This window comes from Equus asinus, chromosome 4 (assembly GCF_041296235.1).
Source record: "Equus asinus isolate D_3611 breed Donkey chromosome 4, EquAss-T2T_v2, whole genome shotgun sequence".
NCBI classification, from domain to species: domain Eukaryota; kingdom Metazoa; phylum Chordata; class Mammalia; order Perissodactyla; family Equidae; genus Equus; species Equus asinus.
Genome location: NC_091793.1, coordinates 116,421,013 through 116,435,009, shown reverse-complemented (window position 1 = coordinate 116,435,009; position 13,997 = coordinate 116,421,013). Strand labels below are relative to the sequence as shown.

At 42.8% G+C, this 13,997-nt stretch overlaps 1 protein-coding gene across 16 annotated transcripts in view; it reads right to left on the bottom strand.

Moving 5' to 3' along the window:
* OSBPL6 (oxysterol binding protein like 6) overlaps window positions 1-13,360 on the bottom strand; it is a 198,813-nt gene extending 185,453 nt beyond the window's left edge. For 12 of the 16 annotated variants that reach the window (XM_044768648.2, XM_070508175.1, XM_044768647.2 and 9 more), the window contains exon 1: window positions 13,195-13,333. The gene's annotated coding sequence lies outside the window, so the exon portion shown is untranslated. Of the gene's footprint in view, window positions 1-13,194 lie in introns of all 16 variants that reach the window. The other 4 variants (XM_044768657.2, XM_070508178.1, XM_070508179.1 and 1 more) reach the window with 4 other exon arrangements.
* Window positions 13,361-13,997: the final 637 nt, after the last annotated feature.

The following is a 13,997-nucleotide window of genomic DNA, read 5'->3' as shown; positions in this document are numbered from 1 at the left end:
GAAAGGATCTGCACCCTGATTTTTTCACAACCTGCCCCTTCCCATTATTCAGGCTCAGCTCAAATGTCTCCACCTCGTAATGCCTTGCTTGGCCAGTCCACCCAAAGAAGCCCACCACTATGGGCTGAACTGTGTCCCCTCCCAAAAGATATGTTGAAGTCCTAACCCCCAACACCTCATATGTGACCTCAATTGGAAACAGGGTTGTTGCAAGGTAGTTACAATGAGGTCATACTGGTGTAGGGTCGGCCCTTAATCCATTATGACCAGTGTCGTTACAGGAAGAGGAGACGCACAGCACAGACACAGGGAAGAAGGCCAAGTGAAGAAGGAGGCAGATGCTACCACAAGCCAAGGAAGTCCTGGGGCTGCCAGCAGATGGAAGAGGCGAAGAAGGCTCCATCTTGCTTCTGGACTTCTAGCCTCCAGCACTGTGAGACAACACATTTTGATTGTTTGAAGCCACCCAGTTCACGGTACTTTTTTATGGCAGCCCCATGAAACTAATACACCCACCACCACCAACTGCTTTTGCCCCATCATTCATTTTTATTGTCCTCATAGTTCTTAACAGTATCTAAAACAGCAAGGTACTTTTACTGATTGTCTTCTTTCATTAGAATGTCAGTTCCATGAGAGCAGAGGCCTTTTCTGACTTCAAAGCACAGAGCCTGGCACATAGCAGATACCCAAGAAATATTCTGTCAAATAAATTAATGATCCTGAGAAAGATGATAGGATTAAACGAATGTCAGAATGATAATTCATTTCCAATATTCGAAGCAACTATAACCCCTCCCATAACCTAATAACAAAGTAATACCAGATTTACCCAGCACTGAGTGAGACTTTGTACCATCTTAATCTGGAAAATGAACCTCTGAGCTAAAGAAAAACAGCTTCAGTAAAATGAGAGGCAAGAAGCATTCCTTACTCACTACTTCAAAGATGTGGCTGAAACAAAATTAAATTTTGAACCAATGTTTCTTATGTGTCAGGAGAGAAGGCTCATCTCATGGAAGGGGCAGCATGCACAGGTGTCAGAAGCCTGACAGCTAATGGAAGTTCTGAGAAAGCAAAAGATCTTCAAGAAAAAAAAGTCAGCTAAGAGTCAAAGGAGAAAAATTCTGGGATTATTTGGCAAAGAAGCAATTAGTGCTGCCCACAGCCAAAGTCATCTGCATTACAGGCGTGAGCAATAATGGACGTTCTTAGTCTTGAGTCACTGCATCTCTTTAGTGGGCCCTCTGTTGCTGGGGTTTCCATGTGCAATTCTTTAAAGTGAAGTATATCAAACATTCTAGAGAGATTTCCATTTTTAAGAAAAGGTCTGAGGCTGACCCGGTGGAGCAGCAGTTAAGTGCACACGTTCTGCTTTCTCAGCCCAGGGTTCACCGGTTCGGATCCCAGGTGGAGACATGGCACCGCTTGGCAAGCCATGCTGTGGCAGGCATCCCACGTATAAAGTAGAGGAAGATGGGCACGGATGTTAGCTCAGGGCCAGTCTTCCTCAGCAAAAAGAGGAGGATTGGCAGCAGATAACTCAGGGCTAATCTTCCTCCAAAAAAAAAAAGGAAAAGGTCTAAAACTAGAGGGGGAAAGTTCATGTTTAATGGGGGTAAGCGTCACTTGTGGGACAGAAAAATGAAGTGCCTCAGAGCAGGGAAGTACACTCTGAGGGAAGCAACCAAATGTCCAACAGAGAGGACACCTAAGGAGCTTTAAAGACAGAAAGGAAGAGTAAGGAGGCCTGGCCCTAAAAAAGGAGCCCCCCTCTGCTTGGGAAGGCAACACATACAAGGACGCAACCAAAGGAAGATGCACAGTGGAACAGGGGAACAAGAAGCAGCGCGGAGTTGTAGGGGACAGTGACTGCCATGGGGTTTCACGAATGATGAGGTGCAAGGGGGCCAGTAGGAAGTACCGGGAGAGAGAGACATGGGTGAGGAAAGGACAATGGCCAGGCAATGGGGGCAGAGAGGGGGCAAAAAGCCTCGGCTGGGTGGGAGAGGGAAGGGCAGCACGGGCAGAAGCAGCCAGAGATGGGTGGACCTTCGTGACTAATGCCTGCTTTACCACAAATTGGTCAAAAATTGAGATTTTCCACTTAGACTTTCCACATATAATAATTTTCAAAGAACCATACTGTTGACCATTAAAAAAAAAAAAACTACTGAATGTAATAAAACTGTAATTGGTATTTGATTATTTGATTTCCAAGTCACTTCTGAATTTATAGCTCCACAAGGCAGGTTTGCGTTAAATCAGTTATCTCTGGACAAGTCAACAGAAAAACGCAGTTATTTTGGTTTTCTGGTTATTTGGATTCTAGGTAAATGGGAATTTAATGTAATGATTAATAACTGTACCTCCTCTCTACAGAGGACTTAATAGTTCTCTAAGTGTTCTCACATATTAATGGGAAATGTGATCATTCCAACAACCACCATTTTACCCTCATTTATCTGATGAGGCTCCCAGAGGTTACTGGCCTAGGATCGGGTGCTTAACAAATGGAGAAACCGGGAAGAGAACTTGAATATCCATGAAACCTACTCCAGAGCTCTTCCTGTCAAATATAAACTGCCCCTCCAAAAAGAGTGTATTGTGATAAACAGCACTACAAGATTGCAGGCTATTTTCAAAGAGGCATGTACAGAAAAAAAAAAAAAAAGAAGAAGTTGAATGTGTGGCAAGGAAAAGAAACAGTTTAGCACAATTCCATGTTCACATGTATTTAATATATGCTACAGAGTCTCTTAAAGAAATGTAGTTAAATGTTCATTCATGTCAGCTTAAACCTGCTCCCAAAATTCCATTAGGAATTAGATACAGTAGTTAAGGATCAAATGCATCCTGAAATTTCAAGAGCCCTGGAAAGTCAGGGAAAGGGTCTTCCAGACACTGCCACACATCTTCCCCAAGACATTCCAGTGCCTCCTCTCCTGTGAGACAGAGCGTCTCTGACCTTTCTCCACCCACCACTATCATTCTCTACTCTTCAAATCACCCGACTTTGACACCAAAAGCTTCTCGTGGCATGCCACTACGAGGCTGCTGCCTATTTCTCCTAGTTTCCAAATAAACTTTTTTGAAAAGGAACATAGCCACTAAAATACCAGAACTTCCACAGAGAAAAGGAGTGCATATTATTTACTCGATTCATTTATTGGGATACATATTTAATCCTAACTTCACATCTAGAGGTTAAAGGAGACTGATGTAGTATTTTCCCCTTGTACAATTTGTCAGTGTCATTTCTGGTTTAAAATGATCAGTTCCAAATGAAGGGCTCTGTCTATTAACTTTGAATAAATATGTATTAGTGATGATAATTTATTTTTATTTCCTTTTAGGAAAATTATTTTGCAGCATAATATCTCTGTCACCAAGCTTTTCCTTTTCTTCCACATAAGTCATAATTATTCATATTATTGCTTATTAAATTCATATCAGCACATAATTTCTCTTCCCAAAGCTATGACCCATAAACATTCAGTTGCTACTTCGGCTTCCTCCTTCTAACTATTCTTTACCTTAATATTTGATACCCCTTTGTGGGATCTAGGAGGGCAAAGCACAACAAAACAATCACTCTTATGAAAGCATGTGTTTAAGAGTAGAAACCATAAATGGTTTTGGAAGTAATTATAAAAATATATTCCAGGGAGTGGATATTTCACGAGATGAAAGGGATCATCTTATCTATGACACAGGCAGGTGGAAGAGATCAGAGAGTCTCAGAACAGGCTCTCGAAACCAAGGGCTCTTTTAAAAAATGCAGATTCCTAGACCCCATACCAAACCTCAGGGGTAGCAGAGGAACTCAAGCCTGTGACTCATAAATAACATTTTTCTCTATTTTGCCACTGTGAGCTGCGTCTGATGGAATTGGAGTAGCAACTAATAGCATCTCCATTCCTGTGCTTTCCCAGCCTCAGGCTTCTGCCACCACCTTCTTCAATGTCTGTTCTCCCTGAAATCTCATCTGCACCCTGGTCCTAATCAGTGTCCCTCGGGTCTCCCTCCCAGTAAGACCAGACAGCTGGGGACGCAGTGGCAAGGGCAGGGCAACTGCACAGAACCAATCAACTTTGTCCAAAGGGCAACCTCTTCCAGTTTCCCTCCTCTGAACTTTAGCCTGTCAGAACAGTAGCGAGGGTGAGTCATTATGGCAACTACCATGTTCTTATATCAACACAGAATGGGCCCCAACCTTACAAAGGATTGCTACTGGTTACAACTTCTACTCAACATTCTTGATTAGTACAAGTGATCCCCAAGAAATCTAAAAATTATCTTGGTTTGAATAGATAATACGTTCACATATTTAAAAATTCAAATGGTAGTAAAGCGTGTTACTAAGTATACTAAATAGGTGTCCTTCCCATCCCCACCCCAACCACCCAGTTCTCTTCCCCAGAAGCAATCACTGTTACCAGTTTCTTGCGTCACTTTCCAGAGACAGTGTACAGTTACTGGCATAAACACATATTTATAATCTCATATTTAACACCAATGGCCATATCCTACTCTACACCTTGATTTGTTCCCTTACTGTATCTTACAGATCATTCCACATCTGCAAACATAGAATGATCTTGTTCTTTTTAACAGCTACCCACTTTTGGCTCTGCTCCTTATTTAACCAATCCTATATTGACAGATATTTAGCTCTCTAAATCTTTTTTCACTACAGACAATGCTGCAATGGAAGTCTGTACAAATTCATTCTGCAACGTACAAGTATATCTGTAGAAAAATTTCTTAGATTTCCTAGGTGAATTTTTAATTTTGGCAATATTGCAAATTGCTGTACCATTCTGTACCCCTATCAATGTATGAGCCTGTCAGTTTCTTCAAAGCCTTGCCACCATAATGTATTAACAAACGTCAAGATCTTTGGCAATTTAATAGGCTAAACAGATTAAAATTGCATTTCTCTTATAATAAATTGAACATAATTTCATCTTTGTAAGTGTCATTTGTAATTCCTTTTCTGTGAACTGTTTGTTCATCTTCTGTGCCCCTTTTTCTATTAGATTAACAGTCATTTTTCTTATTGATACACAGGCACTCCTTGGGTATTAAGGAGTTACCCCTTGTCTATTGACACCTTATAAATAGTTTCTTCCAGGTGTGGTGACATTTATCTTCTGCCTGTGACACATACTATCTCTTCTTAAATGGAGTTTAATGTATCAATCTTTTATCTCATGCCTTCTGTATTCTTCAAGATGTTTAAAGGCCTTCTCTGTTTTTTTTTTTAAGTGTAGAGACAGACATCTTCCATAACATCTGATCTCCATAAGCCTTCGGATTCACACTTTTATTTCCTCTGTTGGCACTTTCTGAAATGAGACTAGAAGACAAGCTAGGATGTGATATCCATCTATTTCCTTTCCTGACCTTCCTATTCCTTTTTCCAGAGTTCTGGTGGATTCTGCTCTCTGCTTCTCCCTCGCTTTCTTCACGGAGTTTCACACGAGCCCTACATTTGCTGGCCTAACTTGGAGATCACATTCTTTTTCTAGTTTTTGCTTCAATTTAAAGTTTATTGAGATCAAAAAGAATTTCATTAATGTCTTTTCATAATCAACATGCCATTCAAACTGTGCTACTTTTTCTATTCTAAGGAAACTATACAACAAAAACTGTTCAGATTGTTGCCTGATGGGGTGAGAATATGCAAAAGCTTGTCTAGCTGCTACAGATAAACAGAAACCAAAAATGCTATCTTAATTTAAAATCAAATCAGACTTCAACTTTATCTCCAGAAATGACATGTGAAAATTTTTTTTAATTTTAATGTTCTTTTAGATACCTTATTCTTCAAACTTTGGTAGTTAATAACAGTTTGTTACTTGAGGCAACATTGTATTATGTATAAAAAACATTAAGGTAACAAGGTAACTTCTTCAAATTTATGATAAAACTTAAGCACTGGTTTAGGAGATGTGAAATAAAGCTACTGCTGGAAATTGAGGCCAGGTTTATTTTAGGTTTGACTTTTGAAAAAAAAGATTCTAAAAATACACTGCTGTTGTTCTCCCTTCAACTTCTACACTCTTTTCAAAAGGTGGATAGGTCTGTCTCAAGAGCTACAGTGAGAATTGCCTCGATAAGATGCAAGATAAACAAGTAAAAGTTAATGTTCTATTCCTGATTCAATTCCCTTCACACTTTGGTTTTCTCTCACATTAGCACATGGAAAGAGAATGACAAAGGAAAAGAGATAGAATAGTATCTAGAACAAGATAATTTAATTTTTCTCTATCCTTTCCCGTCCATTGAGTTAAAGACAAAGCTATGGGTATCAAAATAGCAAACGCCAAAAAATGTTAAATAATGATATTTGTAGTGTTTATTCCTCTCATCACACCCTTGAAAACAAAGCCTTTTCTCCAAAAACCTAAGACGAATTCTAAAATATATGTATGATTTCACTTTCTACAGCAGCCATTCAAGGAAAATGATAGAAAGGAAGCGTAAAATCCCACTCTAGAGGTTGCTATTGGTTCATTTTCTCATTGGCCTACCCATAACTTACGGAAGAACTTTATTTGCTATTACCTCCAACCGAAGTAAATTATTTGGCACATTACCTCCTAGCTATATCTGCACATCGGGCTAGTGCCTCACTGGTCAAATGTCTGGGCCTCAGTTTTCCCACTTGGAAAATGGGAGAGATCAGCCTAGAAGATTTTTTTGATAAGACTGGCACCTGAGCTAACATCTGTTGCCAATCTTCTCTTTCTTTTCTTCTTCTTCTTCTCCCCAAGGCCCCCCAGTACATAGTTGTATATTCTAGTTGTGAGTGCCTCTGGCTCTGCTATGTGGGACGCCGCCTCAGCATGGCCTCATGAGCGGTGCCATGTCCACGCCCAGGATCCAAACCAGTGAAAACCCTGGGCCACCAAAGCAAAGCACGTGAACTTAACCACTCGGCCACGGGGCTGGCTCCTAGAAGATTTTTTAAACCCCTTTCAGCCCTGACATCTTATGAATATAATATAAGGGTGATTCAAGCATCAGCACATCAAGCAAATGTGAGTACTTTCAGTGTCTGGGTATATTCTTCACATATTTTATAAATTGACATATAGGTTTCCTTGAACAGAAAAACATAATTCATCATCTCTAAAGAAGAAGGTAGTTTTTGTGTATTAATCATGAATTCTTTGTACTCAGTCTCATAACACTGCTGAAACATATTCAAATGACAATCTGCCAACATTTTACTTAAATGTTTTTTGCTTGTTTGAACTTAGGCTTACTTACTTAAACTTAGTTACCTATTTAATTATAACAACTTAAGTTTAAGAGTTAAGTTACATACTTAACGCTCTCTCTAACCCAGTCATCCCTTAGATAGTCCTGGATAGCAGGCTATGTGGGTGGCCTTCTTTCTAGCTCTGCCTTTTGTCAGCTTTCCATATAGATTTTTTGAGACACTGGCCCTATCAGATGAAATTTCCTCACATGGGTAGTTTTTACTTTCAAGTAATCTGCCGAACCACTATCAGAAAGAGTCATTGGACTTTTCTTCTTCCAGAATTTACCACCTTATTAACATAATACTTATAATTTACATATATTTAACATTTACATTTAAAAACTACACTCACACACAAAGTAAATGAACACAAACTCACAAGAGAATGGGTTCATATAACCCACCAGAAACTTCACCTAGAGACCATCATGACTCAATATACTCAATTCCCTGTAATAACCCAAGTCAGATCTTTTAATAACCATTCATCTTTGTCTATTTTCTATTTTTCCCTTTAAAAATCAATTCAACACTGTCATATTCCATTGCTAACAAATCTGAATTCACCCATCCCTTCCCTGACCTCTGTCTTTCTCCTATTTGATAACACTTAAGTGTCTTCATGACAAAAGGAGATACCATGAGTAAGTCCTCTTTAAACGCCTTCTGCTTTTAAAAAGCCAATAAAATAGAACTACATTTAAAGTAACTGTTCTTTGCAAAGGCTGCATTTTTTTCCCACAGCGCTCTCAACTCAAGGAGGTCTAAACATAAATCTGGAAAAAGTTTAGGGAACAAAAGAAAAAATAGATACTTCATGCAAATTCTAAAACCCAAGCCAGATCCACCCCACACACATGCATACATATTCACTGGGGATTTGTTTTTGGTAGATTCTGTTCTGGGTAGACCCTTGAGGGCAGACATGCTTATGACCCAGGGCCTAATATGATGTCTGGCACACGCTAGGTGTCCAATAATCGCTGGCTGAATGAAGAAGAAAGGCACTCAATGTGCCCATGCCACCTCCACACAACACCCACAGACACCAGTCACCTCTCTGTAAAGTGATCAGCCAGGAGTTTGGTAATCGAATGGATGGATCCAGAACTGCCTCCAAAGTCCATGAAAACTCAAAACCAGGCTAGAATGGCAGACCACCAATTTCAGTAACCAAGATGTACATTAGTCAGTTATCCCTAAAACTAATTTTAGTTCTTTCTCTGGACCAAAGCTACTAAGTTCACTCCGTATTTCACATCATTAAATACTTATATCTATTTAGGGGAAGTGAGGAACGTGTAGCTGAAGTGAGGGACGGGGATGGTCATCCCTGAGTAATAGAGGCTTATCCAGAGAGTCCTTTATTCTCTTATGAACTTTTTTGATAACTTCTAATTTTACTGGTAAGCAACAAGATTTTTTCACTGGGAGGTCTGTCTTTTTTTTTTTTTTTTTTGGTATTAAACATGTTGCCACATTTCCATTCAACTGCTGTTGTAACTATCAGCAAGATGTTCTCCAAACCACTGTGCCAGGGAAAGGCAATTGAGGACTACAGTCTCTTGAAGAAAACTATACAGCCACCAATTATTACATCAGCTGATGCCAAATCAGTAAGAAAATAAACTCACAGGATGAAAAGATGTCAAGAAATATAAGTCAGAAAAAGAATTTTAGAATATGAGAAAATGCTGAAAACCTATCACAATATTTACAAATTAAATAGCCCGCTAAATGATATTCAAAATGACACCATATATTATCCCAGAATAGCCTTAGAAATACCAAGCCTTATCCTTGTACCCATAGGGGTGCATCTGCAGCTGTTTATTATTATAATAATGAGAATTTAAAGGGTTGGAAACCCTTTATATTTTTCAAGAGGGTATATGTCAGAGAATATAAATGCACGTGCCACTACCTTGCAACATCCGATGAGAAATGGTATGAAAGCAAACATCATCCTTAAAGGTTCCAGTCCCTCAGTCATATCCTATTCCCCACACCCACGTGAAGTGGCTGCTGGTATCTTCATTTTAGACGTGCAGTAATTAAGGATCGGAGTTATTCTTCCCCAAATCACATACAACTAGTAAACTGTCAAGTGGGCTTTGATTCCAACCCTTCTGACTTTGACCCTGGCACATTCTCAACTCCATGAACCCTACCTCACCATCAATGCCAAAACATCTTCTTCGCACCTTAACCCAGAAATTATTTACCTCATTTACATCAGTAAATAATAAATAATGCAAATGAATTTTATGTAACCTTCTCTCTCACATACTCTTCCACACTCACCTGGATACGTCATTAGAGGATCACATTCTTCCATGGGCGTATCCTAACTGCCCACCAGCTCCACACCCAGGTTCTCAAACGTGAGCTTATATATCGACTGCCCCACACTTGACATGTCTACATCACACTAAAAGCTCCTGCCGCAACTTCTCCTTTTCTTTTAATTATAATCAAACATCCTTGACTCCTTCCTCCTCTCCTTATCCAGGGTCATAAGCCTTGGATTTTTCTCCCAGTTTCTTCTTAAATCTGTTCTTTGCTTTTAGTTTTCTCCAAATAGAGAACTCTCATCTCAGTCAGCAGCCTCCGAACTAGGGGCCCTCCCTTGGACCCCTCTCCCCACCCCTAAAAGCCCCAAATCCATCAGTTCCCTAGATTTGTTATAAATCCTTAGAGTGGTTCACTGTTGGAAAATTTCACATGGCTTCCTCCACTTCTGTTCATACCATTTCCTGTCCAAGATGGCCCTCTTCTCAGCCAGGCCACTTCCTGCTCACCCTTCCTGCAAGTCTCTACCAGGAGCCCTTGGTAACTCAAGCCCACACACAGGGACTGCCTCCTCATCTCTCAACTGGCACCTCGTGGGTCTTTTGGAACAACAGCCTGTTCTGCCTTGCGATGACTCTGTGTTGTCCTCATTTTCTTTTGTCTTAGAAGTTTAAAATTATCAGTGATCCCTGCATGACTTTCTTTTTTCCAATATAATGATCACCTATGAAACTACCACCAAACCCAAGAACTAGATCATTACCAATAACCTATACCCATCTAAGTCTTCCTCCCCATGCCATCCCCCTGGTCCTCCCAAAAGATGACTGCCATCCTAAGTTTTAAGTTCATCATTCTCTTGCTTTTTAAAAAAACACGTGTATTTCAACATACACACATACATATATATATATATACTATCTATATATATAATATATATATGTATATATGCTTGTTTGTATTCGATGATTTTTGTTTGCTTGTTTCCCTGGCTTGTGTAAATTAGCACAACAATTTTGGAAAATGATTTGACAATATCTAGTAAGTTGAATGTTCATACACCCTACAAATCAACAATTCTATACCTTAGTATTTACCAAGAGAAAAACTTGCACTTGTGTCCCAGGAAACGTGAATGATCAAAGCAGCACTCTGCAATTTTTTTTTAAGTGAAAAAAATTAAAGGCCATTGCAGGAGAACAGGGAAATACATTGTGTTAGGGACACATAATGGAATACTGTACATCAGTGAAAGTGAAATGAACTACAGCTACATATGAAGTGGATGAATCTTAGTGACATCATGCTGAGTAGGAAAAAAAAGGCCCAGAAGTCAACAGATAGTACGACACCTTCTTTTGCAAAATTATAAACAGACCAAAGAATTATAATTATTAGTTAACCTTTGCAGTAAAAAAAAAAAAAAAACTCTCTTTTGAAAGTTCATGCCTTATCCTCCCAAACTAGACTACAAACTCTTAAGGGCAGGGACATCTTTTTATTCTTATTTGTATTTCGCATGTGCCTAGACCAGTGTCTTGAACAGATGGGGGCTCAATAAGTAATTATGCATTGAATGATTACTGCCTGCTACCTAACCAAGGCATTTTAATAAAATCTAAATCTCCCTAGTCTAACAGTTTCATGAATAAAGTCACATAAAACTTTTACCTACTTATGCATTAACCTAGTTCTCTTTCTGCAGTGGTACTACAGACCTTCAGCCACCAACACTTTATCTTGGATGTTCTTTACCATTCTTTTTGGAGTAAAGTTACCATAAGGTTAAAGCAATCTAGACACAAGAAAACTTCTACTAGGCAATCCTGCAAAAGCCCAATAGAATCACATTCAACTATAACCAAGAGACATCTGATAAACCATCGTAACTTGAAACTGAGATATCCCAAAAGGAATCCATCCACTGAATGTATAATTGAGTTATCACCATCAAAACTGAAAATATGAGCAAAACCAGGATTTTTAGGCTATCTAAAAGCCAAGATTTTAATTTGAAAATATTTTGCTTCTATTTTGAAGAAAAAAATTATTTTTAGGGGGAAACACATGAAATCCAGGGGTAAAAGAATAATAGGACTAATATTCCACCAATCAAGGCCTTCCTTATAACCCAATGAGGGCTATGCATATTCTCTGTAGGTGATCATAGCCAGTTATACTGCAGCTTCCCTTCGACCTTGGGAACTCTGCTCACTCTGAGTTATTGTGAGGTCTTCTGTTTCATTTATTATTAGTCTTTGTATCTGCAATGCTGTAGCATTCGATAGGAATATCAACATTGTTAGCTTGTAGTTCCTAAAACTGCAAAAATGCTTCCAAAAAACAAAGGGGGGAGAGAAAAAAATAAAACCAGGAGGAAAACAAAGTTAATGACATTAAGATGGGATATTTTAAAATTTTACCTTTGAAGAAAGAACAAATTTATTAATCAGCTCTGCTATATTCCAGTATCCATCAGCATGCAATTTTTAAATTTAAGAAAAGATGTTCAAGAAAAATTACTTTATTTGCAAGAAAATCACAACTGAATATAATATACAATTTGCTAAAGCTAGTCCAGTGATTTTAAAACGCAAATTTTTATAGAGAAAAAGCCTGTAAGACTTTACATCTGGGAGAAAGAAATAATCTGGCAACCCCGTAGGTTCACTTAGTTTCCTGTCATTTGCTTCATGTCCATTATGTAATGCTTTCCCCAGCTTTAGGTCTCTATGTTTAGGTTACCGTTCAGGTATATCACAGAATGGCCGCAAAATCAGTATCTGGTCATAACTTTCAAAAGCCGCTTAAAAGGTGTCACGCAGATGCGTCTATATAGAGTAGAGGCTTAAAAAAATCTGCTGGTGTCATTACTTCTTCCCGGCTTCCTCCCCAGGTCTCCCATCCCCTCCTCCCCCAGCATCCCCGGCGACACGATCTGCGGGCAGCTCCCGGCTTGATGCAGGGGAAGCACGTCTTGACTGCAATGCAAACCCTGTCCCGATCCGAACCAAGCAAGGCAGACTCGGCCCGGGCCGCGGGTGTGGACGAAGGCTGCAGGAAGGCTGCTGCAGGGGTGCCAGCAGTGAGTGGGCAGGGGTGCCCCGAGAGGGCAGTCCGCAGTGCACGCGCACAATAAACCCAATGCACAACTTCCCCAGCCGCTCCTCCCGGCTTCCCGGATTCCCTGAAAGGTGCGGCGTAGGCGTGAGCTGGAGCCGGCGCGGGCGCTTTCTCCCGCGCCGGGTCGGTTCTCCGCTGACAATTACATCAGTCCCTCTGCTTGCCCCGGCGTCAATCCCCAGCAGCCTGGGGGAGCCCGGGCGCCGGAGTTCCCCGACAACGAGGGGGAAGGGAGGGCGGCGAGCCGGGACCGTGACCCAGACGCCCCCTCCCACCTCGGCTGCCGGGCTGAACTGGCACCGCCGCCCCCGCCTCCGGGCCGCCCGAGGTCTCCGGCCAGAGGAGCCCCGGGAAGGCTGCGATGCCTCGGGGACCCAAAGCCAGCTGCCCACCCGCGCGTCCCTCAGGGTCCTCGGCCCCCGGACGCGCACAATGCCCCGGGGCCGCGGATCGGGCACCGTCGTGGCGGCTCCAAGGGTCCCCTCTGCAGCTAGCACTCCTACCTGGAAGGCGAGCGGCGGCAGCGGCGGGAGGCGGACACGGCCGGGCGGGCGCGCGGGCTGGCCGGAGAGCGAGGCGCGGACGCCGCCTGCGCCGGGCCGCGGTCTCCAGCACCGACAGCGGCGGCGGGGCTGCGCCTCCAGTGGGCCGCCGCGCCGCAGCCCCTCCTCTCCCACGGGCGGGGCGCGCTGGCGGGGCGGCGCTCCGGGCTCCCCGCCCCCGGCTCCCGCTAGCTTGCCGCGCGCAAGGGGAAGCGCGGGCGGGAGTGGAGCCGCGGACGGCAGGCGCGCCCGCCCAGCTGGGCACCCCTTCCCGCGCCGCCGGGGGAGCAGGCGACGCGGGTGTCCCCCTGCCTGGGCTCACCCCGGCCCGGCCCGCGTGGGCACCGCGGGAGGCCAGAGATCACCGCTGTGGAGCCCCACCCCGGGCATCCCCGGGCCTGAGCGCCATAGAAGCGACCCCGCCCGCCCAGGCCGGCGGAGGTGGGCCGGCCCCGGTTCGCAAAGGATGGCCCCAAAGGGCCCCAGCGCTCGGGGCCTGGAGCGCCTCCTCTCCGAGCAGCGTGGGAGAGAGGATTCGGAAGGGCACAGCAGCCTGGCGGCCTCCCAGGAGGCGCGGGCGAGCCGCTGTCTCAGGCCGTGCTTCAGGCTGGTCGGTGGAGCCACAGCACTGAGTGTGCCTGCTCCCCGCTGGGCCGGACCCTCCGGAGCAAAAACTTCCCAGGCCCGGGTAAACTCGGGTTCCTCGAAAGAAAGAATCGGTGGCTTAAAGCGCCACCTTACTATGACCCTTCCCGCCCCCTTAA